Raw genomic sequence first — 27,400 nt, forward strand, 5'->3', positions numbered from 1 at the left:
CATCAAAGATCATAGAATCATAGAACCATGGAATCGTAGAAGGTTTTGGGTTGGAAGGGATCTAAAAGATAACCCAGTTCCAACACCCCTGCCATGGGCAGGATCACCTTCCACTAGACCAGGTTGTTCAGGGTCCCCTACAACCTGGCCTTGAACACTTCCAGGGATGAGGTATCCACAACTTAAGATCACATAACAGGGCTGGTTGCTGAGCAGTTACTGAAGATCCAGGCTATGGGTGTAGACACTTGTTGTGGTACTTAGACACTTGTGTCCTTTCTTCTTACTAAAGCTTTGGAAATGCTGCTTTTACTTTCTTCTAGGGAGCCATAAAGTAAAATCAAGTAGATCTTCAAGAATGAAATTACAGAAGAGAATTATTAAAATGTGATGATTTTTGAGTGCCAAGAAGCAGATCTGGTGCTCATTGCATGGTGCTCAAAATATCTTAAAATAGAAACTCCCTGGGGTGCCTTTAGCAAAAAAAAAAAAAAAAAAAATAAGTTCCCCAGGACATGTCCTCTAATTAGACCAAGAAAGGAGAAATTTAGATACTAAAATCTAAAATCAAAATATTTTTATTTAATTATTTGCAAAAATGTAATTTTATTTTTTTATCGCCTTTTAATTCTGTCTAAAAAATATTGAGGGGGGAAATAAGTCTTGCTAAAGATGTCTTCTAACAGATAAACCCATGAGTTCTGAGAAGTTCCTTAAGATAAAGGAAAATATATTTTAAACTTAAAAAAGGGTTCTATCGAAACACAAATCTTAAAGATCTTTTAAAAGTAAAAGAGATATTTTCAGGCTCACTTTAGAATTAAGCAGAATCAAAACTAGGCAAAAGACAATTTTTTTTTAATTTTTTTTTTCCTTGCATTTAAGTCTTTCTTTAGTTCTGCTTGTCTTTGAAAAATGCAAAACCCTCTCTTGCCTGCCAAAAAGCCCCTTGTGGCAAGCACAATGCCTTTACTGGCCAACATGCGGACGTATAACTTCCCAACCTTGCATTCTTTGCACACACAAAATTTCCATTGATTTCAGTGGGAGTGCTGCACAAAAGGATGGAGTCTTTGGGTTAATGCAAGACTATGAAAGGGGAGAAAGTGCTTACTGTACTGAGATTGTGCATCTGAATTGGTTTTATCACAGCTGGCAGGGCAGTAAAAGAAGTTTATGCACAATAAACAGCTCTTGTGGTTAGAGTGACGTTGTTCATTCCTAGCCTAGGATTTGGAAGGAGTTATTATTTAATAAAGTTTAATTTGATGAAGAGAATATTTTTAACGCCCTAAACGGTACTCTATGAAGATGACTGATAGGCCCAGCCCACTCACAGAAAGAAATGCAATTAATTGGTTTAATGAACTCACCACATTAATTAGCTAATGTCTGTGCAGTTTCAGAATGCAACTGAATGGGCAAATCCTGGAGAAGTTGTGTTCTGGACTAATTCCCCCCAAGGTCCCTTTGCTATTCTCTGGCTGTAGAGGGTGGTTACCAAAACAGTCAGGCAGGATAGACACAACACTTCCTTTGCATGTAGAGCTTGGAGCAGGAGAGGCCAGTTCCATTCATGAAGCATCCAGTGCCGTAATGGAGAGGGGAGATGGTGGGAGATGCACTAATGGCAGAAAAATGGGTATTTCTTGCATGTACAATGAATGGCAATTTTCTGCATGGACCTGTGAGTGCTGGAATATAAGAGCCCAAATGTGGCTTTTCCAAACACCTGGCCTCCCCTTGGACAGGTCTGCTCCTGCCAGGATGGATCGAGGGACACATGCCAGCATGTTTAAATGCACGACGTGACTCAGCGTGGCCAACGATGTCAACCCAGGTCTCAGTGTGCACTCGACACTGGGTTTTGGGACAGGAGCCCTTTGTGAGTGCACTCAGAGCTGGCTGGCATAGACCTTAATCAGATTGGCCCTCACTCAGGTGCCATGTAGAGTGGGCAGGAATGGATGGCAAAGCATCCCACAGCTTCCCATGGAATGAAAGTCAGGCTGAAAACGGGATGGGTGCAAATGCCGAACTGACAAAGTGCAAGACTGGAGTTAAACAAGAGTCTGCAATGAGCAGGGCAGCAGACTTAACAGGTCACCTTTTACTCACCAGCTCCAGCCTCAGACCTGAGGTACAGAAGCTGGGAATGGTTAAAAAAACCCTGGCTAAAACGGCACTAAAGACATGTATGACCAGCTGGGATGAGGGCTACATTAGCTAATGTCTGCAGGTTGTTAGGAGGTCATCTGATAAGCAGGTGCCATAAAACATATTTTAGTTCACTTCCTTTTTTAATCTCCCTGGTGCAAAGTATATTTAGAACAGGGAAACCCCACAGAAGCAGGACACTAATATGTGACACAACTCTGCAGCCTCTCGATATCCTACAATTTTATCAGACGATCAAAGAGGAAGCAGTGAGCTGGGAGATGGAAGTACTGCTCATTCACCTCATTTGGCTGCCTCGTAGTGGGAGTTTTGCTTGTGTGAAGACTGACGGATCAAGGGGAAGAAGAAAAAAAAAGAGACACACTCAGTGTTAAAGGGAAGCCTGTTTATGCCTATAAGTAAGAAAGCTTGCTCAAGAATAAGTTAACTCTTGCTAGAGGATTATACCTGTAATGCTGGCAATTCTGGCCTCTGCATGAGCTGTAATATCTACTTGCATTACCTCACAGGGTGTTATGGGCCTTAATTAATTAATGTTTGTAAAGCGCTTTGAAATCCTCGGATGAAAGGCACTATAGAAGTGCAAAGCAGTTATTAATATTAATATTGCATAAGTGGCTTGGCTCCCTTCGCACCGCAGAGCACACCAACTCCTGCAAGGGCTGCAGCCCTGAATCAGCAATCTTCATACCACCAGGCAGGAGCCTCCCTTCTGCCTCCTCCTCTGATCTCTTTCTTTAGGACTTCTATGGACTCTTCTCCATAAATCCCCAACAGCCCTCTTATGCCTTCTCTCACGCAGAAGCACAAGCAGTGAGAACAGCACTTTTCAGCACACCACTCCAGTCTGGTTGTCCTCTGGGCAGGAAGCTGCAGGCTGAGCAGATCTTGGAGTGATTAAAAGCTCTGTGTTTGGGAGGTGGGACTTTACAGTTCTGTTTTTTCCCTTGAATACAAGACATTCAAAGTCCCACTTCTGCAATGCAGAGAAGAACAAGGTTGAACTTTGGTGTATCATAGAAACTTTAATACAACATTGAGACCACTTTCAATTTTAGTCCTAAGCAGAAAACAGTGAAGCCCCTCAGTAATGCTGGTGCCACTCCAGATTGTTTCATATTTTAAAAGAAATAAAAAAGTATTAAAATATACAGGTTATTTCCAAAAACGTTCTTTTTTCTGATGAAAATTTCCCACCCAAATGCCATAATCATACACGTAAACTGAGAGTCCTCCACCTCTCACAAGAAACATCAATGTGTTGGAAGAATGAGTCCATATAATAAACTACATGCATATTTTTGCTAGTTAGATTCTCATTTGTTGTTCTGTCCTGGTGAATGACAAATACACAGGAAATTGAAAAGAAGGTAATTGTCACTTTATATAAATATTCCATGAAACCACCTCAAGGTGAGTCAATTTAAGGTGATGAAACAGCTCTAGGATGGTTTTGGTCAGTACAAATTCTTCCTAATTTGTCTTGAAATATTACCTCTGCGATGAACTCTGAATAGAAGTGATAGTGAAACAACAATAAATAATAATGATAATATCAAACATACTGAAGACAATCCCATTCATGAGTACACATGCAGTTATGGGAGGTTATTTTTAACTTAGATGTGCAAAAATAAGCATCAGTGTGAACAATTGGGGAAAAAAAACAATGTCTTATTAATTGAAGAAAAAAACCAGATATTTAATCATCAGGACTGAACAGTTTTCCCATCAACACAGTAACAGATCACAAACCAGTTCCCCCTGCAGTAGCTGCACTGGCTGCCTATAGCATTAGCACTAGTTTGTACTTGTTTATGTCAGTGAGGTAACATACAAGTTAAAAACAAATTGGACTAATGCACTTCAGCAAAACTCTTCTTGACTTTGAAGAAAGTTTTATCTGCGTACAGAAAGCGAGTTTGACTCAGAAGTGAAAACAATACCCTGCCAGTTCCACGTATCTGCCTTCACAAAGGAGGCAGGGAGAGCTTCCCAAGCTCCTTACCACAAAGAGTATAACGTTTGCAGAGATTAGGAACTGCTGAAGGCAGCTTCAAATCTCAGTTTGTTACACGCTTTGCTGCAGTCTTGCTGTAAGGCAAAAAAAAAAAAAAAAAGGTGGTTCGTCGCACCGAGCGCAATTTGCTGGAGCGAAGGAAATGGTGCGTAGGATGTTTTACCAAAAGGAGAGCAATTTGGCCCAGCCACTTCATTGCCTGGTGAGCACAGCCCAGCCCAGGAGTCAGGGCACATGGGTTTCTTTCTTGGCTCTGCCACTAACTCCTTGCGTGGCCTTGGGCAAGACGTGCAACCTTGAAAGCCTGTTCACCCCCAAAAATAAGGATGATTATAGGAATTAGAAGGCAATTCATTAATGCATTAATTAACAGGCGGTGGGATGTTAGAGGCAGAGCTGTTCTGATTCACCCTGGCAGCCAGACAACTCTGGTCCTATCAGCACCACTGCAGGGGCTTCCCTCCCCAGTGAGACCCCGGGAGCGGGGCAGGGGGAGAGCACCAGTGAGGCGAGAAGGGAATTCAGACTCAGCAACTTAGAGTTGCCCTTTTTTCTCAGGGAAAGGGAACTGAGAGAAGGGCACGGATCTCCATTGTTTGCAAAGAGCCCATCCCATGAGGCTGCTTGGGTTGAGATTTATTTTTGTTGCCATTTAAATTAAGTATATAGGCAATCCTGAGGCCGTTTGGACCAGATCCAGCGTGTGCAAGCACCATGTTTGGAACAGGGTGGGAACTCTATTTGCGTTCAGAGACAGAGGAAGCACTTTAAGCTGTCTATAAGACAGATGCCAGGGACCTATACTGGAAGGTGCTGAGCACGCACTGGTTACCGGGGAATATGATTGCTCTCTATAAATACATCGCAGGGAGGGGAAGGTGGGCAAGCGCCGCAGAGGGAAATGAGCTATTTAAGCAAAAGGACAATGTTGGCACAAGAACAAACTGGCCGTAAGGCTGGAAATTTGAAGATTTCTAAACATCAGAGGAGTGAAGTTCAGGAAAAACCTTCTATGAGAGAGGAGCAGGGGCACAAAAACTAATTGAAAGGCACTGGTAGTAGGTTAACGGTTGTGACCTAAGAGCTGGGTTGCTGGCAAGAGCAAGGGCGTGGTGGATTTCAGAGCAGAGATTGACCCTTCCAGGAATGACTGGGAAGGGCCCTGAAGAGCTGGGCTTTGCATTCACAATAAAGCCACCGAAGTCAAGGGAGTTTCTTTGAGTTTACAGTAGACTGGAAGTGGGCAGGATTTGGCTTGGCATGCTGAAGCCCTTTATCCATACAATATTTGCTTACTCTGACAATTGTTTTGCTGCTGCTGTTCAAGGGTCTTCCTGGGAGAGGCAATAAATGCCAGGTTAAATAGAAACTCTGAGAAACATTGTCACTGGAACATGAGGCCAAACTCTTTTCTCTTTCTAAGTGCAAAGCTTCAGTCTGTTCTTTTTTACCAGAGGACTTAAATATGTGCTAAACTCCCAATGTTATGCCCTGGGCTTTGCTTTGTGGAAGGACAGGTTGTGCTATGAAAAAGCTTTTCTGCACCAGGAACACCATGCTGAAAGAGTGACATAAAGGCCATTTTGTCCTGTCCAGGTATTATACAGCCTCCTGAAACCACTAGAAGTCTAAGTATGAAGGCAGAATAGCAATAATAACAATGGAGCAAAAAATAGGAACTCCGATCATTCATTTGTTATCATTTCTCAAGGGGATGCTCCTTTCAGAGAAGTGCTGTCATCACTGGAAAGTGGGGATGCTCAGCACCTCCTCAGGAAGTATCTTTCAACAAATTAAGGGTCAGTGCCAGAGTCAAAGTGGACCCCATTGAATAAAGAGGTGACAGGCAGAGCTGCTAATCGCCCCAGTGATATCCAACTGGCTGGCACCACGAAGCAACCTTCCATAATAGCTTGAGTCTCATCACTCAAGCATTTGTATAGAAGACATAAAAGCAAGAGTTGTTTGCAATTCATTTTACACCCCAGTGCCACTCTCAGAAGTTGCTCCTGGGGCTGCTCTCCCTTCAATGAAAAATGTTCCGGAGCAGTAATTCCCACTGGTTTTTTCAGTGAAGACTGAAATGACTCCATCGGTGATGGTACACTGCCCTGTACATGGAGCCTAGTAATGTGAAATTGCTGTGCACTGCCTCTCCCTCCCAGCCACATTTATAATGCTTATTAGGAAAGTCAGCTGCCAGGGCTGCTGTAACTAACTCTGTTGTTGGTGTCTCTCTTGAATTGCCTTGGCTTGTGTTTCCTACTCAGACACCCAAGGGCAAGGTTATGGGGTTCCCTCCTATTCAGCCATCATTATTATTATTATAGCTGTTATTATTATTATTATTCATTACTAATATTAATTATGCAGCATGTGGTAGTGCCTAGGAGCCCCAAACCATGGCCCAGAACCGCACTGCACCCAGCCCTTTACATGTGCTGCACAGAAAGACATTCCCTGCCTCAGAAAAAGTACATGAGCTTCTAGTGGAGCAACAGAGGGAAGAATTTGCTACCTTGAGGCCAAATGCACCACGGCATGAAAAAATGCACCTCCCTTTAAATACATCTTTACCCTGTGAAACACATCTGTACAAGCTAGAGCAGAATTCATTCCCTTGAAGGGTAGAGACAGCATAAAGACAGAGCCTGAAGATAAGGGTTGTGGGTTTTTTCTTACACTGTCAATAGATTTATTTGGTCCAGGACTATAGATTTGGGGTTGTTTTTCAAATCACTAGTGCTGCTGAAAGCAACTGATGTCCTGCAGCTTTATGTCAGCAAGAATGTCGTGGCATCAAGGGTTGTATGAAAGCTCGGCCTCAGATACAACAAAACACAGCACACTTCCAGTCCCACACTTGTGGGGAAATACTCTAAAGTCACATTGATCAAAGATCTAGCAAATGTTTAAAAGAACACGTTTTTCTTATTTCAAAACATATTTGTGATATGGTTTTGTGGGCATGGTAGTATTCAGTTGAAGGTTGGACTTGATCTTGGAGGTCTTTCCAACCTTAATGATTCTATGATTCTGCTGATGATTTGCAACATCTTTCTTACTGAGTTATGAAGAGAAGGCCTCAAAGTAGCTCCCGTATTGCTTAAGAAGGTAAGGTGCACAATTAGTTTGGATTACTGTATTTCATTATTTCCTTAGGATTTAGTCTGCAGCAATTAGAGAATACACATTTTGCACGTAGCATTACACAACGCACTCCGACACCCGCGATGAGCCCAAGGAGCTGGATCCTGCCTGCCTCTGCAACAGCCCTGCTGCAGAAACCTGCCAAGTTACTTCATTTCTCTTTGCCTCAGTTTCCTCCTCTGTGAAACAGGGATGAGTGTAATTTATTGTAATTCCTTTGTAAACTGTTTTGAGGTCTGCTGAGCTCTGTGATTTAAATGAGCGAAAGAAGTTTGACACAAGGAAGAACTGAAAAATGATGCTCGCAACAGCATGTTCTCATTTTCCTGCAATACTGACGCTCATCCTGCAATATAACAACATGTCACTTCAAAATTTACTTTAAACATTAATTTAATTATTACTTTAAAATGAAAGTGTCAGACGTTTCAAGTCATGGGAAGCCTATGTATTAACACCTCAAGGCCTAGGAAGCTTTCAGCTCTAAATACTGATGGTCACTTGAAAGGTACTTTGGCACCTCTTAATGAAGGGAGTGTGTGTTTTTACATCTTGCAGTTATTTAAAGATTGTTTATTTTTCTGCTTCTCTGTGGGGTAATTGAATATATTTTCATGTGGAAATTGAGCTTTTCTGTTGCTTTCAGAAAGCTTTATGAGAATTGCAGATGAACAATATGATTCAAATTTTCTGATTATTTAGAAATAAAGAGCAACCCATTCTGAAAAATTCTTGAAAGGGTGCACTCTAAGTGCAGATGGAGTTCACTGTTTGTGGCACTAACACTCACATGTGTAAAATCTGGCAGCAGCTCATGCATTACAAAGAAGAGGATCAGCTCCTGAAAAAGCTCAGAGTCGTTGACCAGGTTGTACAGATTTCCGGGTATCAGGCTACAGGTGAGGACGTTTTATATTTGCCACAAAGACGTTACAGAGTAATCAACAACAACAACAGCAAAATCAAAACCAAACAATCCTTTGAGTGAAGAATTTTGGCTATTTTCCCTCCTTTCTAGTGGATGAAAGTGATTATGAGTGAGAGGCAGTTTCAACCCTTCTCCTTTCTTAGTTCCATGGAGCAATAAATATCTTTGGTTACAGAAATAATTAGTAAAAAATGATAACAAAAAATGGTAAGGAGTATCCACTTACCTCACATGGAAAATGAAATATCATGTTGAGTATGTTATGACAATAGTGTTATCATTATTATAACAATAACTGCTTTCTAACCCAGGACCCCAGGAAGGGGCCTAGAACTAAGTAAATCCATATCTAAATAGAAAATTTAGTCTCTTTTGGCTTCCCACGTAGTCAACAGAGGGAGAAAGACTTATCTAGGAGACAAAATTACTCCTGCTTCAAATCATCATTCTTGAATTGTCAACAGCAGTTTCAATCTCATGTCTAAATAGGCATTATTTCACAGCTGGGAAAACCAAAGCACAGCAGGATCAGGGAATGTGACTTTATTCCCAGTCCTAGTGTCCTAAACACACTGCATATTGGGTACAAAAGACATCTGGAGACCCAGATGTCTTCTTCTGATAAATTTATAGAATCATAGAATCATCAAGGTTGGAAAAGACCTCCAAGATCATTGAGTCCAGCCATTAACCCATCACTGCCAAGTCCACTGCTAAACCATGTCCCTAAGTACGACATCTACAAGTTGCACATCAACACTTCTAGGGACAATGATCCCATCACGTCCCTGGGCATCCTGTTCCAGTGTTTAACAACTCTTTTAGCAAAGAAATTCTTCATAATATCCAATCTAAATGTCCCCTGGTACAACTTGAAGCCATTTCCTCCTGTCCTATTGCTTGTTACTTGGGAGAAGAGATCAACCACCATTTCCTACAACCTCCTTTTAGGTAGTTGTAGAGAGTGATAAGATCCCCCTTAAGCCTTGTTTTCTCTAAACTAAACAACTCCAGTTCCCTCAGCCATTCCTCATAAGATTGTACTCCAGACCCTTCATTAGGCTGGTAGCACAGAGTCCACTTCCCTCTCCCCACAGACATTAACTTGCAGGATAATGGGTGTTCTTGGGTGTTCTTAGAAGGCCGATGCAGAAGCCAGAAAAGCCATTGGTGCATTAGCATGACCTAATTCTGCCCACATTTCATTCTGTGTAGTCACCTTAGAATCAAAGAGCTACAGCTGATTAGAAAACAAACATTATAGGTGGCCTTGGTTCCCCCTTACACATAAAATGGTTGAGTTCCTCTTTGGAAGACAAAAAGCAGCCCAGCACACTGGAACTGTTGCACTACAAAATTGGGGTGTCTGTCTGACCTTCCTGGTTTTTACACTCAGTGTTTAGCTAACAAAGAATGAGACTTCTCCAAAAATTGTTTCTAAAATGAACCAGCCCAGAGAAAATTACTTTTTACCATTTTTGTAGACAGAGCCTTAGGAGACCAACTAGGTCTTACGTAGACCAACTAGACTTAGGTAACTTCAGTACCTTAGGTGAGTACTCAGTTATGAGCTTCAGTGAAGGAGAAGTGTGCACATAAAGGAAGAGTCCCCCCTTACTCAAAAAATTAATCCAAGCCATACATGGAGGCTGCCTCATATCTATCCCCAGTAGGATTCAAAACATTTCTAATGGCCAAAAGGCATGTGTTTCTCTGGGGGTAAAATTCTTCCACCTGAGACTCTTCTAATCAAACCTGCATGTATACCAAAACTGAAAGGGTGTCTGAAAAGACCAAAAAGGAGGGAAAAGGCAACACAAACCACAAGGAACGCACTGAAACCCAAACTACAGAAAGCTCAGAAAGAGAACTAACAACAACTGCATGACCCAAATTCCAGTTGTACCTCATTAGTGCTTTCCCACACAGGGACATGCAGGGAAGTGAAGGTAAGTCAGCTAACTACAGGTGTGAAGTCAGTGCACATAAATTAAAGCACATGTGCATGTTTTCATGTAGGATTAAAATGCCTTTAGTGCTTAATCCTCCTCTGAGGATTAAACTACATCACTGTAAGGCGACTTTATTCCTGAATGAGGGCATCCCCACAAGGGCTAAATGTCTTTAGCTGGTGCATGTTGACTTCGCACCTTTGCTCATTCCCTTTCCTGAGGGTCCCTGCAAATGCACGGCCTGGGAACACTTGGCTGCAAAGGGCCAAGAAAGGGGGGGACCAAAACTGCCACTAATGGAGATATTAAGGTTGACCCCATACTGAAGTTATCCCTGCAGCTGGTTTGCTTTGCACTTCAAACCTGGCTGTAGGAAGGAATTTCTTCTCAAAGTTGTACATGGCCCAGTGGCAATGTACATCTAACTGCATACTCAGGTCAGAAAACATGTTGGGTTTTTGACATAATCCAAAGGGATCACTTCAGTGCACTGAAGTGAAATTGATGTGGCTGCTGATGCTGCTTTTTGCTTTCTGAGTGTTGTGTTCTGTTTCTCATGGTGCAGCCACCTCTGTCCAGATATAAAGGACCTTTCTGCCAAGAGTCATAGAATTATAGAATGGTTTGGGTTGGAAGGGACCATAAAGATCTCCTAGTCACATCCCTCCTTCCATGGGCTGGGACACCTTCCACTAGACCAAGTTGCTCAAAGCCCCATCCAACCCGACCTTGAACTCTTCCAGGGATGGGTCATCCACAACTTCTCTGGGCAACATGTTGCAGTGTCTTACCACCCTCAATGTAAAGAATTTCTTCCTAATATCTGATCTAAATCTACCCTCTGCCAGTTTAAAGACATTTGCCTTTGTTGCATCATTACATGCACTTATACAAAGTCCCTCTCCATCTTTCTTGTAGCCCATTCAGATACTGGAAGATGGTACAAAATCTCCCCAAAGCCTTTTCTTCTCCCAGCTGACCAACCCCAACTCTCTCAGCCTGTAGCAGAGCTACTACAGCCCTCTGAGAATCTTTGTGATCTCCTCTGGACCCTCTCCACCATGTCCATGTCCTTACATCAGAGGCCCCAGAGCTGGACACAGTACTCCATCTGAGGTCTCATGACAGCAGTGTCCCCTCCCTTGAGCTGCTGGTCACGTTTCTTCAGATGTAGCCCAGGACATGATTGGCTTTCTGGGCTGTAAACATGTATTGATGAGTCATGTTGAGATTCTTGTCCACCAGCACCCCAAGTCCTTCTCCCCAGGGCTTCTCTCAATCCTATTCTGTACCCAGCCCTGTGTTTGTGCTTGGGATTTGCCCCAGCCCACATGCAGGATCTTACACCATGAGAAGGAGACCGATGAAAATTTTACTTTGAGTCTTTCTTGGTTTGCTTTTCTTTCTTTCCACTCCCAAGTAACTGTGGAAAAAGGTGGCTAACCCTTAATGTGCACTGGACCTGTAAGAGCTTTGGTAAGAGCAGTGTATTTGGTGAAAACCTGAAAAGTTTTTTAGAGGAGAGACTAAAGACTGGCAGACACAACAAGGGACTGAATTTGATGGCTCAAAAATTTCTTTCCAGTCCCATCCACGTAGTCTCACAGGAAGGCTATGCACACAGAAAGTAGGTGGTTGGTTTCAATGCATGAAAACTGTGAGTGTTAAGGCCCACTCACTCAGTGATAACAGCTTCTGCATCTCTCCTCTGTTTCCATGGCATGCAAAGCCTTATCTTAACCTGAGCCACAACTGTGAGTGCCTGACTGTAAGCGTGGACCAAAATACAAGCATCTCTCCTCATTTCCAAGGTGGAGAAACTGAGGCTAACAGCAAGGAGAAAGAGGAGGACAAAGGTGCCACAGAAACATGCAGCAGGGGTGGGAGAAAATCCTGTTTTGTTTCCCTTTCTGTGCCCAGTGCCACACTGCCTCCTCACTATTGCAAAAAAATCACACAAACAAGCCTTTTGCCAGGCTGGTCTCCAACTCTCCAATGTCTGCGCTCAAAAACAAGCGTGGTGTGTTCCACCCCTGCTGAAGAAAATAAGGAAACAACTGTGATAAGGGAAGGACGGGTCTGAAGTGGTGAACCAGGGTAACGGCTCTAACCACACCAGGAACTGAGGTGCAGCTCCCCGTCGTCAGGGTAGGTCGCAGCCAGGAAGGTGCCTCTCGGCTGCTGTTTGCTCAGTGCTGGCACTCGACGCGTCCTGGCCACAGCAGGGATGGGAGCTGCAGCTCCTGCACCCATCAGCTACAGTGCAAGGCAGACCAGGGCCTCTTCCAGATCAAACACACGCTGATCCCTTCTTTCACTGCAGAGCAACCACAGCTACGTCCCTTGGCTGCCCTGATCAAGATTTCAGTTTTACCACACTGCGGGAGAGCGGCAAATTAACTTTTTGCCTGGGCAAGTGCTCCATCGAGCTCTGTCTGTGTTGCCTTCACGGCTGTGTCATGAGTAGGAAGGATTCAACAGGTGGCTTTGCTGCGACTAAGGTGGCACTCTTGTCCTGGCTACCTCACACAAGCCTCGTTTTGCCTCCTTGAAAACAAAGTTCCTGGACACAGCAGGGAAAAAGTACTTTCCTCTGTTTGATGGTGGTGTAGGCATGAAGAAACATAGCTGGGAATTTCAATCCACCCAACGGCTTGTGTGTTTGCTGGATACAGAAGACAGTTCCATACCATATCCTTAAGTGCCCACCTGCAACACTTGAATTACCAAGTGGCCTACTCAACTACCACAGAAGAGGTGGGGGTGGCCCTTCAGTCTCTTCAATGTCTGCACGAATCCTGGGATGTTACTTGCTCTCTCTTTAACCATACTGGCAATCCACAGTCCTTCCTTGCATGCTTAAATTTTCCTGAAACTCATCTCTTCTGGAAAGGATTTGAGTTCTGCTTGTTTTCAAGGACCTCACATGACCTAAAGATGAGCACAGTCTCAGTCCAGCAGAGACACTCTGTTTTCTTCTAGGGGAATGTTCCTCAGGGTAAATATCCATCTTCACTTTTGTTCTCACCAGGTCGTGCTGGTAAAACACCAGCAACCAGGACATAACAGGGCACTAAGGACAAAGCACAACATGAAACAGTTCCTCCCAAAAGGAGGATACAGGCAACATGACTATTGAGTAAGCCATACAACCTTACAATAACACCTGTAGGGGTTAGGTACCCTAACATGTAGGGGTTTTTTCACATCAGGTTACTGCATGTATATCTTTGTATATAGTACAACAACATCAAAAACAATGCTAAGAAATACAAACCCAGGCACCCTGGATTCACCCACGGTGATGGCATCTCTGAGTTTTGAATTTCAACATTCTCCATATGTGGGAGGTCCCACTGCTGCTTGGGTCTACTAGTCCATGCAGAGGATTTATGCAGAGAACCAGGGGGAAGAGATGTAGACCACCTGCCACCATGGTCATCATCACCAGGATCTCCTGCTGGTAGAGTGGAAAGTCCAACAGTTTAACGACAGGGGAAACTGGAGCCCACAGACTGTTGCAGCTTAGAACAAACACTGTACATAACCCACCTCCAGTTCCCCAGAGGCAGAAACAAGGCACAAACAGGCCATGGTGGTGCCAAGAATGTCCAACACAGCATCTAGTAAAAGCAACTGAAAAGATTGACGAAATGTAGGTGTGACGGGTCCAAACCATCTCCTCTCACCTCCTTAGTGCAGCAGAGGCCATAACACCTGCGGACGCGATACTGCACATGGCAACATGCTCACTCTGCCAAGAGACACGAAACTGTGTTGACTGAAATATGAAAATAACCACACCTTGTGTGGATCTGGGTTAAAATGGAGAAATTGTACCTTTCAGTCTTCTTGCATGGAGAATATTTACAACAGCAGGAGGGGAAAATGTGCGTGGAAGCTCACAGCCTCCTGCTGAGCTCCGTTCAGTCAGGAAGTCAGCTACGCTGGTTGTGTGATGGCTGACATCCCAAACCCAGGGGAGGATGAGGGGAAAAAAATTGGGGTATCTGGGTCTTTTGTTTAGATAAAAACAAGTTGCTGGTCTCACTGTAATAGTAACCAGGTGAGAAGGATCGGCCTGGGGTATAGAAGTTGTGCCACATGTCTGAAGATCTATTGCAGCCATGAGAGTCTATTGCTGGGATTTCACCTCACCCTGTGAGGAAGAAAATGAGAAAGAAGGCACAGATTTTGGTACTAGACCCACTTGTGGGGATGCTGAGTGTGCGGGTGGGAACTGAAGAGATGTGATGCTTCCCCCAGGCTGGAGGGAATGAGAAGGATGGTGGGGAGAGGGAAGGAGGAGAGCTGAAAGCAAAGATCCCGTTTTGTTTCCTCTCAGTTTCATTGCAATTAAGGCTACTAATTGAAACCAGTTTTACCCAAGGTTTACTGTGGTGGTTGTTTTCTTTCTCTGCTGTTAAATGCAGGTGTTTCATACAGCAGGAAGTTGGCATGAAAGGGTAAATTTCCAAAGCGCTGCCTGTACCATTCATAAGTTTATGCCTGAAGAAATCAGCATTGTGAGGAGTCCAGCTTCGCAAAGGAGATGTCAGCTGGGAAAGGAGGACAGGGGAAAGAAGAAGAAGGGGTGGAGAAAGGATGTTTGTCACAGCCAATGGATGGAGACACTGCAGTGAAGGTGTGAGGAATGAAAGTCACAGAGCAGTTTGGCTTGGAAGGGACCTTAAAGATCATCTCGTCCCAATCCCCCCTGCCATGGGCAGGGACACCTTCCACTAAACCAGGTTGCTTCAAGCCCCATCCAATCTGACCTTGAATACTTCCAGGGATGTAAAGGCCCAATTCTGCCTTAGTGAAGTAAGGAGAAAATTTCTGGGTTGCCATGGGGGAAGTCTTAAACCCCATCATTTTGTGTTGGATCTCTGCAGAGCAGAGCTGGCCCAGATGAAGGAAGATCTCCAGGGAGCTGTTTACCAGCCTGGAAGTGGGCTGCAACTCTGTATATGCTGTTTCACTGATGTGGAGTGAGTGAAACATGAACTGAAGTAATATTAAAACTGTAGTGTGCCTACAGAGCCATAGGGGTGTGTGTGATGCTTTGCAGACAAATAAAATTCTGAAGAAAAAAATATACATATTTTACCTTAAATGAAATACCAATACTTTCACAGAGGCCTGTTGCAGACTTTTTTCCCTCATCTTCCTCAGTATCTAAAATACAGTTTAATAGTGCTTAGGGATGGAGAAAATAAACATATTTATGGACAGTGAACCTGAAAAACACCTTACATAGTTGCTTGGGGTTACACAGTGGATGAGAGAGAACAGCCATCCCCACCTCAGGAGAGGATATGATGCTGATTTTGGATGTTACTATGGGGTAGGGTAAAACCAGTTCCATGTAAACTCCTCCAATTTTGACATTACTTACTCCTGAAGGAAAAAAAAAAGCCCTTGAGCTTGTGAAACAGCTTCAGAGCTGGGACACAAAGTGTGGGTAGGCTTTCTGCTAATATATTTCTGGCTGCTAAAAATCAGTCCTCTGGGTGGAAAAAGGCTCTGTGCTGGAGATGCAAAATAGCTCCCAATGCAGAAATCAGCTCAGTGCTCAGGCTCCATCCTGCTCTGTAGCTTCTATTTACCTGTAGAGCCTTGGCCTGGAGGAAACATGGGTGTTGCAGACCAAGGTGGCTATGACACAGAGACAGGGTCCAACCTTCACTTCAGACAGACCAACACCTCCACATCTCGACCATTCAATCCAAACACTCCTCCCAGAGAGACAGAGAAAAACAACAAACCAAAAAAAAAAAAAAAAAATACTTTGCCTAGGAAATAGGTCATCAAGCTTTGGTTTTTAACCACAAGGACAATCATTTTCCTATCACACCATGGCTCTCTGCCCTGTACCCGCTCCAGCAGCTGCTCCTGGGGCAGGGGCAGCCCCGGTTTCCCCAGCCAGCACCAGGTTCATGTGGTGCAGCAGTGCACAACCCCATCTTGTTCAGCACAAATCACCCCCTGCTCAATTAAGCAGCGCCTCTCGGTTGCATGCTCGGCAGCAGCAGGCTAATGTGATAAAACCCGTGTTTGTATCACACACAATTAAGTCGTGTATCACTCAGGTGCTGTTTTCAGAGGAGCGCAGCGATGTCACAGGGTTAACCACCAACGGAAGCTGAAGCTTCAACAGCCTTTATTAGCTCGGCAAGTGCTCCTAACCACACTCTTCCTATTTGCAGAAGAGGCATCTTCTTTCATGGGCCTTCTCTTGGGCTGTGGAGGTGATATTTACCAAATAAAAACTGTTGCTGCACCTGTGTAGTTTTCATGTGGCTTTCACTCCCAGGTTAACTCATTCCTCTCAGAGGCTGTTTTAGGGAGCATTCTTCACTTTCATTTGGGTTTTCAAGAGGGAGTATGAGGGTAGAGCCTTCTTAGTGGTACCTCAGCTTTCTCCCTTGTCCTTCTCAGCAAGGTGCTTGGCTGATAGGGACATAGGGCGGTGAGTAGGTGAGAGAGGGAATGGGAATACCTTCAGACCTGCACAGTTTCTCAGCTGCCTTGAGTGCTGTGTCATGAGGCAGACATATGAGAAAGGCTTAGAGAGGTGAAACTGTTTCTTTCTCTGCATCCTTGGGGTCCATGCCAGCCTCCTCTTAGGCTTGTGCCAAACCGAGGAGGTGAGGGAGGTGCAGGGTTGCATGGAGGGAGTGTTTTGGGAGCGCCTGCCAAATTCATAAAGACATTAAGTAAACAACTTTGTGATTCCACACGTTTTCTTAGGGGCAGAACCCACCCTTATCTACATCCAGGTCCTTCACTCCTCATTCCTGTTTTAATGTTGCTTTTGGAAGAAGAAGAGGTGTGGGATAGACTGCTTTTTACCTAGCAGAGGTTAAATTTGCTGTCTGTATACCAGCCCTGGAAGCTGTATGGGCACAGCTGGGGTTGGCAGCAGGAGAAGGAGACAAGACCAGAGTACACTATCACCTACTGCAGACACTTCACCCAAAATTCGTGCCTCTTTCAAGCTTCATATTACCCACCTAAGCAGCAGTGGTGAACATGTGAAACTCTACAATTGGTTCTGTTCTGCTGGTCTCCAGAGAGACATTCCACGGGCCAAGTTTCCCATATCCAAGGTGTCTTTGGGAAAATACCTTCAAGGAAACCTTTTCTGAGTGTAGGGTGCTGCCAGGTGATATACCCCAGCTGCAGTAAAGCCCTGCAGTAAAGCCTCTCCCACTGCTGTGATTCTTCATACCCAAGGCTGTTGCTTCCTGCATACCAGATCAGCTCCACAAGAAGCACCTGGTAGGTGAAAATACACAGTAGGACAGGAGCTGCAGTGTTGGTCTCTAGAGGTGAGAGTGACAAACCCTTGCCAATAGCTTACCTGGATCCAACAACCAGCAAGAGAAATTCAGAGAAGAAAAAACCCCAAGGGCTACTGAACACAAAGGCAGCCCCTCTGGTTTAGATGCAAATTACTGACACCTGGGAGGGTGTTTGAGGAAGTATCACCACATGATTATTCCCAGCTTTTTTCCAAGATATCTGTTGTTTGCTGTTAGCTGTAACACACTGCTCTTCCCCTCAGCGCCCATTCCTCTCAGCTATATTGTGAGTCTTGTGTTCATCATACAAAGCTCAAAACACCTGTCTTGAGTTCATTCTGGCCTCGTAATAACCAGCATCTCAATTCTGTGCCACAATTTCAAACAGAAAGGCTTTGAGATGATGGTGGTAATATCAAACACTCAAAAAGAGGGAATTCATCTTTGCAGGCTCTGACATTATCTTTAAGACAATGTGAAAATTTACCAAGGAGTAATTCTGTGTTCTCTTTTATTTGTTTTCTGATCTGGAGCATTTAGGGAGCCACACTATTAAACTCATCTTCAGCACTCTGACAGATGGACATGAGCTCTTTACAAAAAAAAAAAAAAAAAAAAAAAAAAGCATTTCTTCAGTAGTCACAGAAGCTGGTGCTACTTATATTGGTGGAAACGAGTATCAGGGAGGAAAAGGGCAGCCTGGATGCTGCTCCAAGCTGGTACAATCCATTCCTTGAGGCCACCAAGGATAAACAAAGGCAAAAGTGTTTCTTGCAAGTTCTTCCCTTTCCCCATAGTGGATCTGAAGTCATTGCTGGATGAATGTTACAGCAAGAGAAGGCAGGACTCTTAAATCAGTTTATAGTTCCTGTTTTCCTTCACCAGGTGGCTAATTAATCCCAGATGGGGCTAGTTACATTTCCCCTGTTAGGAAAGATGCCACATAAGAAACCCTGTGGCAAAACCCTGTTCTCCAGAACTAGAGACCATAAGCTGCTTTACTGTGAGCAGCTCCTCTCTCTCCCCATCATGTCCTACCTCCTTCATCTTCCCACTTTTCAACTGGACCACAAAAACTCAGTTTCCATACTTCCCCAACCCTGAGTTATTTCACAAACGCAAGCCTTGATGTAAAGTGACAAAAAAAGTCCTGTAAACATTAAATAAAAACTTTAAAAGAAAATATTTAATCTTTTCATTCAGTATTTTGTCTTGTGGCCAAGAAGGCTTAAGGATGTGGGACTTAAAATTGCTCTTTTTAACATGTTCTCTCAGAAAAAACGCTGTGCCACTTTGGGAAGCAAAGGGTGCTAATAAGTTATTGGAGAAAAACCACATGGCCAGATGCTATTCCCTCAAGCCCTGAGGGGAGATGTTACCAGCAGAGGTGTGACAGTACTCCAGCACTCCAACTCTATAAACAGAACCTTAAGCAACTCATTTAAGATAAATCATTTTAGAAATGAAGCCTTTACTTACTCATCGACATAAAACCTCCACTCTTTAATTGTCTATCTCATTCTGTGAAAGTGCATTGAAAATCTACCAACATTATAAATAGAACTGCTCTGTTAACAATCGCTTTGATGTCTAAAATGAAGTCCACATCCCTACTCCCCCTGTCTACCTGTCTGTTTTTTGAGATTGTCTCTGTTTAGACCAGCATTCCTGGGCTGGTAGTGAGATAGATGTAAATGAGCTATGATGAAAGATTAATTATTCTTCATTGGAGGGAGTTTCTTACCATGTACAAAAAATTACAAAGGTTTTCTATCTCACAAGCATCCCAAAGCAGAGAAGGGAGATTATAACATCAGGGGAAAGGCCAAGTCCTCCCCGCTTCCCTCTGAAAAACAAATTGGGTCTTTTAATCACAATCCTCATTTTCAAGCACCACACAGCTTGAATATAGTCCTAATAATCTCCAAACTTTCTACTAAGGTGCTTCATTTTGGTTCTGTAGGCACTCCACAGCACCAATGGCTCAGGGTGTGGAGATCAGGGTAATGCAAATCCCTCACTGGTTTCTGGTCCTGAGGGATATGGGTACATACACAAGGTTGTCTGAACATGGCACCCAGAGCCCCTCTCTGTCCTTTGCTAAACATCTCATCCCCTAAACACTGAGACTACTATGATGATATTCTGAATCTGAGGCATCCAGATTTTATGTCAAAAACTTAATTGTGCCCTATTGAAAACACAGCCCTAGACGGGTAGGTGGGATGCGAGGGATGCTGTCAATAATTGGATGTGCAAACTAGCTGAGAAAGAGCCCACCCACGTCTTACCTGACTTAGACAAGTACCATCCATCCCTCATGTTCATAATTCCTAAAGTTGCTTCCAAAATTCAATGTGTGGGACCTGAAAAACACCTACTGTGGAGGGGGTCTGAACACAGAAAAACTAGATCTGTTGCCAGTACACTGGAAGGTTAATTAAATGAATATGGCTTTCAGTAACTTCCAAGCTAAACAATTTGCCAAAGCATTCAAACTTGCTAAATATTGGAAGTGTTTTACCTCTATTGGCTCCGTGCTCAGGCATCACAGGATGATTCGTTCTACCAATAATTCGTGTACCTGCATGTTTTAATGACAACTGAAATACCCTGGCATTTCTGGGCTAGCATGTGTGTTATGATCTATGAGCCTACACTCCCTCTACCTTCACTTTGAACTGAACTGCTTTATTAAGCAACCCCACTACCCACCACTATCGAACGTGCCAGGACCTGTGAAGTTTTCTTGTGCAGTGCTGCCTTTGAATCCCTTCCAAGACCCAACCAGTAGCACCAGTATTCAGACACTGTAGGATGATACCCACAGCCAATGAACTAAAACTTCCTTTGGGAATCTGTAGAAACCCAGGGAGCCTGTTTTGGTTTTGTGTTGTGTTTTGTGTTTTTTTTTTTAACAGAACCAATTGACACACAATCTGCAATCATTAGGACAGGGAGCTAGAAATGAGCATATCTGTAATAAAAATCTCTTTACACCTACCTACTTCCCCAGGAGACAAAGTTGCCTGTCCTAGAGGAGTAGAACAGGGCACTCTGAAAAGAGGAATATAGCAAAAAGGGGTTCTTCTGCCTTATCTGTACTGCACATGAAGCTGCTTCAGAAGCTTATTTCTAAGGATTTTTTTCTCATATTTACTCTTTTATTGTTACAAAGCGGGTAAGATATAGAGCCTTAGATATCCATGGTCAGATCCCTGAACCAGCTCATGCATTTCAAGTGCTATTAGATATTCAAGTAGGAATTTGGAATGAGATTTAGTTAGCAGATTAGGGTATCCAAATTCAGGTGTTTATGTGTTGACCTATGAAATCCCACTGTGGCCTCATGTGGAGGTAGCAGTGTTGTCAGTGACTTCTTAAGATTTGCTTAAGATTACCTTAAGGCAGACACTTGTGTTTGGCCCACCAATCGGGGTTTTTTTGTTGGTAGTGACTGTACTTTCCAGGAGCTTCATCCAATTCGCCACTTGCCAACACCTGATAGCTGGAGTGAAACCCTGGAATATCTGTAACATTTGCACCAGACTGTCAAGTATGATTTGGAATCTATGGAAGACCTATTGTCTTCTGAGCAACATCAAGAGGAAAGACAACATGTCTTAGAGCACCTCAAAGGTGCACAGGCTCCCCAGGGAAGTGGTGACAGCACCAAGCCTGACAGAGTCCAAGGAGTGCTTGGACAACACTCTCAGGCACTTGATGGGATTCTTGGGGTTGTCCTGTGCAGGGCCAGGAGTTGGACTTGATGATCCCTGTGAGTCCCTTCCAACTCAGGATGTTCCATGATTCTGTGATATATGTGGCAAATGAATAGTGCAGAGAAGGCAAAACTCTTTGGCAACAAGGGAGAGAATGAGTCTCTATGGTTGGGCCATTTTGTGCCATTTGCCCTCAGGGCCATGGTCTATTTGTTGTCATAGACTTATCCTTTGAGTGTAACCTTTTGACTCTCGGGCCTCTGAGTCTCCCACATGACTGGTCACTACACAGGTTACACAGCCCTCTTGTACCTAACTAGTGCTAAGATGAAATAGTACAACTGAAACTAAACAGAAAAGAAAGAAAACACCCAGAAAAAAAAGAAGACCCAACAGCCAACAGTCTGCTTCTCAGTCTGATCTAAATGTCCTCTCATCTTCGGATGAAAGGGCAAGGACAGCTTTGCTTCTTCTGACCACCAAACAATTGTTCTTTATGTGTTTGTTTGCAAATAGATATTTACGTATACTACGGCACTTCATAGCAAACCAAAATGGCTCCTGGCCAAAATATGCACAGTGTTTTTTCAGTTTTGTCTCTGTGAACAGCTCCCAGAAATGTCTGGACAGACACAGAGAAAGTTTGGAGCAACACCTACAGCTTGTGTTTTGCTGGATCCTAGCAAACACAAAACAGGATGCAGAATTGGCAAGAGTCAGCAAATGAGGATCTCCAGTTGTGTTTTAGTATCTACTGGAGTTGCCATGGGACCTCTTCTCTCCAGCTCTCAGGTTTTTTCCGTATTGATTTTTCTAGAGAAAGCCAAGGATGTGCTCCATGGAATATCCCAGAGCCCTAGTTCCCAGGTGCCAGCATTAGGGACCATTGCTCCCTCTAGTCCCCACGTCAAGGCTTTTTTCCCGTGCAAATAAACATATACAGGTTTCAGAGCACTTCTGAGACTCCTCCAATACGGAATCATAATGTGGCCATGGCATGGATCCAGAGCCCAGAATTTCTCCTGAGTTCAGTAGTTTAAGCTCATACCTATATAATCAGACAGAAAAAAAAAAATCCCAGAAACAGGTCTCACTTAATGAATTAACATGGAGCTTTCTCCTTCCAGCCAATACCCCCAAGCCACAGCATTCTAATTCCATTCATGTCCCACACTGGTACATTTATACCAGCAGATCTGCTCCGGTAGGTGTGAGTGGGATAGGGAGAAGGCAGAGAGTTTTTTATTACTTTTACTATTCAAAGGTAATTAAGCAGGGCAACTTTTGGGTGTAACCAAGGACTAAGCCCCCTTTTATTGCTCTGACAGAGCAAAGAGGCCATAAAAGGTATTTAAATTGCCACTACCCTCCACAGTGAAATTCACAGTCAGTCCAAATGAAATTCTATTAATTTCAGGCTGACTGACTTCAGTGCAGCCCTCACTTTCACAACCTTGGAAAATATACCTTTATCAAAACAAGACTCTTTACCAAACATTGCCCAGAGAAGTCGTGGATGCCCCATCCCTCTCAGTGTTCAAGGTCAGGTTGGATGAGGCTCTTAGCAACATGGTCTAGTGGAAGGTGTCCCTGCACGTGGCAGGGGGTTGGACCCAGGTGGTGTTTAAAGTGCCTTTCAACCTAAACCTTTACATGATTCTATAGTTCTTTGATTACTGTAGCCTTTGCAGCAAACACAGGGAGAGGACACTCACACAAATGTCAGGAGGTGGCTGCAGTGCCAGTGATGGGGCTTGTTTGTGTCTGCAGGGAGCAGAGACACACGAACGTCCTGGTTGTACAGGGAGGTGGCCTCCTTTCACCTGTCCTGACCACTGGCACCTTCTCAGTTTGCTGGTTTTGATACACCCTTACAAACCTTGCCCTTCTCCTCAGCTCAAACCTCCCAGTGGGATTTGCAGATGCTCAGCTTCAGGCTGGCTCCAAGTTTGCTTACAGTCTAGTTCCTGCAGTTACTTGAGCAAGGATAGACTGTATCTCTGGATCTTCAGCATTGCCTTTATCTGTTATTTAAAATGGTAAAGCTTACCAGGGAGATGAATACAGGAACAGAGGAGTTGAAAGCTTTTATATCAGTCCTGTGCAAACAAAGTTAATGTGTCTTCCTTGTGCACAAAGATTAACTGTGATTAAGTGCTCCAATATGAAAAACGAAGACAGAAAAATAGAAAAGTGTTGCAGCGCTTAGCCATCCTTCTTAAAATAACTACCATTGTGTTAGGCTTAAAAGGCATTTGCTAAAGATTTTGTGAAGAATTAAGCTTATTTGTTATTCTTTTAAGATAGAAACAAGAGTAAAGGAAAAGCTGTTAGTCAACATTGTCTTAGAAGATAAAGGTTTCTAGATAAGAGCATATATGGGTCAATAGAAGCTTCAGTAAATATCTTTCTTGATTGACAGGTCTCTTGAGAATTTTTTAGCTGGTTTAATGTCACCTTCTTTCTCTTTCTTTTTATTTTTTTTTTTTTTTTTTTACTCTTGTAGTAATATTAGCTGATGAGGACAGGGAAGTTATATCACATTTATATTCGACCAGCGGTGACACGAAAAAACAGTGAGAAGCAACTTAAGGGCTGGTGTTTGCACCACATCAGCCTAATTCAGGCATCTTATCTAGAGGTTCAATTAAATGAATGAAACAGAGTCATTCCAGACACTTATTTCAGATTATTTCAGGAGTTAGACTTCAATGATCCTTGTGGGCCCCTTCCAACTCAGGATATTCTATGATTCTATGATTATGAATGTCTCCATCAGGGGGGACTTTTCTCTGATTTAATTAAACTCATTTAAAATCATCCCTCAGAGCATGGGTAGAAAAGAGCTGTACATTGCAAACCCCAGGCTTTAGACTTGCTCAGGGGACTGGGCATCTATGCTTTAAGCTGTTTGTCTGCAAGGTGTAACTGTCAGGTGTTAAAAATTGCAAACCTACCTAGAAGTCCTAAGGCAAAAAATAAAATTCAAAGATCTTTTAATTTGCCTTCTGTGGCTAAGGTTGTTTTTTTTTCCAGTTTCCACTCAGCCACAAAGATTAAAAACAACTTACACCGAAGAGGTAAAAAGAAAAAAAAGAAAAAAAAAAAAAAAGGAGATTCTCAGATGATAAGCTCATTCCAGCAGCTGAGTATTTATAAGGGATTCAAAACAAAATAGGCTGAGCCAGGGTGTAGATGTGTCTACCCCCCTGGAAATAACACCTCACTCAGTGAAGATGCCCTTTGACTTCAGCATAGCTATCTGAGGAGTCAAGTGTTGCTCAAAGCACTGATGCATAACACCCCTGAAATGCATCCAGCTGGGTGAGAAATAAGCTGAGACCACAGTGCAGCATCCCTTGAATCTCAGTCTTAAATGATAGCCACCCCCAGAAGAGATTCGTGCATTGAACAGTGAAAAAATAAATAGCTCTGCTTTGCGTCAGGATGCCAGATTTTGGATTGTTTGAAGCTTTTCATGCTGCTGAGAGAGGTAGGAGAGAGTATGCAGACAGACAGACAGACTAGGGGGCAGGAAGGTACAGTGGTTTGCCTACAGTGAAAAAGCTGAACCTGTTTATCATTTTGCTGAGTGACAGCAAAAATCTTTTTTTCCTTATGGACAGATCAAGATGGGAGCAAACATCTTCTGAATTTTATTGGGCAATCTACCCCAAAAAATTGAGGCTTTAAAAACGAACCTTAGACTAGTTATTGAGCATCTATACCAGGGATTTGCAATAGCTGTCAGCTGTGTCCCTGGGGCATGTTGGATGAGGCACAGATGGGTGTGTTGGCAGAGGAGGTGCCCACTTGCCTGGACATTGCCTCCAGCTCCAGCCATGCTTCAGAGCTGGCTCCCAGCCCAGGTGTCAGCAGGCACTTTGCCTCTGGCCAGGCTGGGACTCCCATGGTTTGTCCCCTCTCAGTAGACAGGGAAAGCAGCAGGTCCTCCCTTTGGGTAAGGTCACTTGCTCCACAGAGCTTAAATGCTGTCTTTAGCTCTCAGTATCCCATCTTGATGATTGAGAAATGCTGAAAACCACCAGAAGAACCAACAAGATGAAGCCCTGGGTCCCTCAGCCAGCAAGGGACCTCAGAAACCTGCCATCCACAGAAAATAAAATGATGGATCAGAGTAGGAGATAGATAGATACTTCCAATGTCTCCTTCTGGACAAGAAGAGTGATGCAGATCTACTGGAAATGTCCTTCCCACTTCGCCCATGCAGTCCCACAGCTCCCCATTCTGGGACCACCATAACTGAGACCCACAAGTGAGGACAGAGCTACTCCAGAAAGCTGCCCTAGGAGATGCACTGCCTGGGCAGCCGAGAGGAAAAGGAGATTCCTCCTGGGAAAACAGACACAAACACAATGGTTGATACAAGTCTTTAAATACATTGTTCAGTAAAGACAAACCTGGGGAGAGAAGATGTTCGATGAGACACACAAAACTTCCAGAAAAATATTAACGTGTTTCAACTCATGCAATTTTCAATGACAGTTAGAACCAACTGTATGGATGGAATTCATGTATTAGCCTTCCCCACACATCCCACTGCTGGCACTGGCTACAGCCGGCTCATATGATTTGAAATTTGATTTATCCTGAGTGCAAAGTCCCATTTAGAATTCAGTAACACATTTATTTATTTCCAGGCACAACCTATTTCCCTGGCCTAAAGACTGCCTGAGAGGCAACAGATAGTTCTGCCTTGAAATGTGATATGGCAAAGCCTGGGTGATTTTGGCCTGTCTCAATATTGTGATCACTGCTGGGAAGTAAAACTCCTTCTCCTGCAAGCTGCAGGGACAGTATGTGTGGATGATCATGTGCATTTCCAGACCCCTCACATCCATCCTAAGTAGCAGGGGTACAGAGAAGAGCAGCACAAGTTTTTAGGGCTGGCAAAAGCCACAAAAAACATGATAAGCTTGCTGAAGAAATTACTAACTCGCAAGCCAACCCCACCCAGCCTGAAAATGCTTTGGAGGTGTGACCACTGCAGAGAAGGGGGAACTGGCAGAGTAGAAGAAATCAGTAGACACAATGTGTGAGGAGAATTTTGAAGGTCACAACCCACATCTAGACCCTCTTAGAGAAGACAATGGAGATAATATACCCCAACATGATCTTTGTGTGCCATGAGAGATGAAGACAGAAGGAATTGAAGAAAAAAAAAAAACCAGCCAAAGTAGAGAACAAGAACAGCATTTGGTGAAATGCTTATATTTTGCACAGTGGTGGAGGGGTGATGCAAGTGTTTCTTCATGCTCAGTTATGGAGGATGTGCATGTGGCTACACCAATAAGATGATTCAGAGCTTCAGCTCAGGCTGTGAAAGCTCAGACCTTTGTTTTCCAGAGGTTTGCATATCAGCCATCCCTCCCTAAAGTGGCCGGGTCTCCTCATACGTGACAACACAGACCTCCATCGCACTGGAGGAAAAACAACTAAAATGACCCTATCACTGACAGATCAACAGAAGAAGAATAACACAAGGCCAATTTAAAGTTATTCTGGGCCAAAACTTGGTAGATGGGTGCTTCTCCCATGCATCTACCCTGGGTTTTTATCCTGAGACACTGTGCAGGTCCAAACAAGGCCTGGCTGAGTGCAGAGTTGAGTAGAGACCAGCAAACCCAAGGCTTTCATCTCTGCACTCGCACTCTCCTTCCTTCTCTGCCATTATTAGCAAATGTCTGATTTCAAAATATCCCACTAGAAAATACCTTTTGAAGTTGCGGGTTTTATCTCCCCCTCCATGGTTTTTGTTTTTAATTTTGCCCGTTGCCACCACTTGTTTAGGGGACCTGGTTGGTTGCTTCTTCCTGCTGTTTGTTTTCCCCTTTGCTTTTCACATGGGGGGGTTTTGGCAGAGGGTGGAAGCGACTGCGCTCATCATCAGCAAACACAGGGCAGGTGGAGGTCAGCCCAGCATCACAGTGGGTGTCTGGTAAGGAGCTGCAGGGGCAAGAGCCAACATAAAACCAGTGTGGTGAGGGGGGAGCAAAAAACGATGCATTTTTTTGTTTGGGATTGGTTTTCTGTGGTCAGCCTCCATGCCAAAAAAAAAGGTTAATTCACGTGTGTTTTCAAACTCCTAGAGACCCAAGACGCTGAGGTGTGTTTAGGAGATT

This window comes from Corapipo altera, unplaced genomic scaffold, assembly GCF_003945725.1.
Source record: "Corapipo altera isolate COAL_440 unplaced genomic scaffold, ASM394572v1 1b, whole genome shotgun sequence".
NCBI classification, from domain to species: domain Eukaryota; kingdom Metazoa; phylum Chordata; class Aves; order Passeriformes; family Pipridae; genus Corapipo; species Corapipo altera.